Raw genomic sequence first — 2280 nt, 5'->3', positions numbered from 1 at the left:
CATTTACATTTCTTACTTTCGAGAACTTCACTAGGTTCATCTTCATACCATTTATCAATATGATCAAATCCTAGCTTTCGACATAACTCTCAATGGATTATTCTCCCTAGATTGCCATGTTTTTACTTGTATTCTTCCTCTGCCAACATGCTAGATTCGCTTACAATACGAGTAACGCTTTCCTCTTTTGATTTACATAACTTACAAAACTTACAATGGGAACTTAGCTGATTTTTGTCAATATTGGCTTTTATCCAACTAGTCTTCTATGCTTGATCTTGTGTCGGCTACTAACAAATTGCCCCCCTTTCCAGCCTTTTTTCTGTAAGCATAACCATGTCTTACCATAACTGTTTCCTACAAGCATCCTTGGGAATCTATCATGCAAAGCCTTCTCTTGCTAGTTAGATCATTTTCTTCTTTTTCCTATTTTCAAACTTCATTTGTCTTCTTTTATTTCCGTCTGCCCTACTCTAGCAGTTCTTAATAAACTTTCTTCACTATTACCTACATAGGAGGCTATATCTACTCTAGATAACTCCACGCAGTCTTCTACAGATATTAACCCTCTACCACCTTCCTTTCTAGGTCAGTATAATCTTGCTACTCCTGCTCATGGGTGAAGTCCTTCATTCATATTGAATTCCTTCCCAGTTCTTATGTCTAGATTTACTAATTCAGATTTTGTCCAATGTACAAAAGATAATGAATAACCTAAGTAAAGATATCTCCAAACTTCTGAATACTTAAGTAACCCTTCTCGTGTACTTAATTTTCGTTTTCATTTCTTTAGTTAGTGCATTGTGGGATTCTAATACTTCTAGATACTTATAACTCACTCCTTCTTTCAGAGATTTTAATATCCGGCCATCTGCAGGCTGCATGTTCCCTTTTTATGACAAATTTTGTGCACTTATCTATGTCAAACTCCATACCTGTATCTTTGCTGAAGAGTCTTACAGCTTGTATTAAGGAAGCTATCTGTTTTTATTCTTAATAAAAAGCTTAAAATCCTCCATTTAGAGCAAATGGTTAATTTTTCCTGTAATATCTCTAGACTGGTACCCTACTTAACCTTTCTTACTTGTAAACAGAAGGAGTTTAAGTATAACACAAATATTAAGGGTGATAACTAGTCTCCGTGGAAAATTCCACTCTTGATATTAACTTTCCCAAAGACTGTGTCACTTAAGTAGAAATCGACTTTCCATTTCTTCATACTATAGCTAATTAACTCTCTTATGCTGTCTGCAAAACTCAATACACCCAAACATTCACTTATCCATGGGTGTGGAATTATCTCATAAGCTTTTTTATAATCGATTCATGCTATTGCTAAACATTTATTTCTAGATTTCACATTTTTTAGAATTGCTTTGTCTGGTTTGTTTCAAACAATCTGTCCCGTTGACACTGATTTATTCTTTTCTGATATTTGGAAAGATTTGTTATGATACGCTATCTCCTCTCTTCCATAACTGTCCGAAATCCTTTCTGTTTGACTAAGTGTTTTTCTCAAGAATTTAAATCTTGTGTTTCACAACTTCTTCCGTTTCCAAGCTTCTATTATACTCAGATCTTGCCTAAAGTTTTTCATTTTATTTTTTAATCTCCTTCTCTACATTTGCTCTTTACTAATCTTTCCTTGAGGAATGGCTAATCTTCTAGTAACTACTACCCCTCTGCATAGATAAATAAATTAATGTCACCTATTTTTTTAATATTTGTCCAGCTGATAGCAGAATCTACTTTCTTAGTCGCATTTAGCAGCAACCCTTCTATCTACACCGTTTAATACTGATAATATTTTTCTTCTTTACTCACCGTTCTTCTTTGGTTTGAACTGTATCTCTTATGTTGTTGTTTGGATTTTCTACTACTTTGGTCTTTCTTTCCTAGTTCTCTAGTGATCGCTTCTTCCTCCAATTCTGTAATTTACTTTCTTCTCCTAATAGCATTATCTTGGTCTACTTGTCTCTTCTCAGTCATTTTAAACGTTCCCTTCTTTACCCGAAGTGTTAACATCTGTTTTCTATAACCCCTTCTTTTAGGTTCACTTTCTAAGTACACTTAAAAAGAACCCACCAACGTCAGTTTTCAGTCTCTTCTAAGCTTACTCCTACTCTCTTCTTCAGATTTTTGAGAGCATTAGTTATATATGGGCTTTTGTTGTCGTTGCATCCTGGCATTTATAGCCTACGTTTTAGTAAAGCTTTTACACGTTTAACAGTTTCTAGATGTTACTTCCTTATCTATTATACATCTTCTAAAATCTTCTCA

General features: G+C 34.3%; 1 protein-coding gene across 1 annotated transcript in view; it reads left to right on the top strand.

Moving 5' to 3' along the window:
- LOC106878048 (cytochrome P450 4A12B) overlaps positions 1-2280 on the top strand; it is a 27827-nt gene that overhangs the window by 19990 nt on the left and 5557 nt on the right. The window lies entirely within an intron of this gene.

The sequence above is a fragment of the Octopus bimaculoides genome, chromosome 5, assembly GCF_001194135.2.
Source record: "Octopus bimaculoides isolate UCB-OBI-ISO-001 chromosome 5, ASM119413v2, whole genome shotgun sequence".
NCBI classification, from domain to species: domain Eukaryota; kingdom Metazoa; phylum Mollusca; class Cephalopoda; order Octopoda; family Octopodidae; genus Octopus; species Octopus bimaculoides.
Note: the sequence above shows the minus strand (reverse complement) of the source record. Positions and strands in the feature narration are given on the sequence as shown.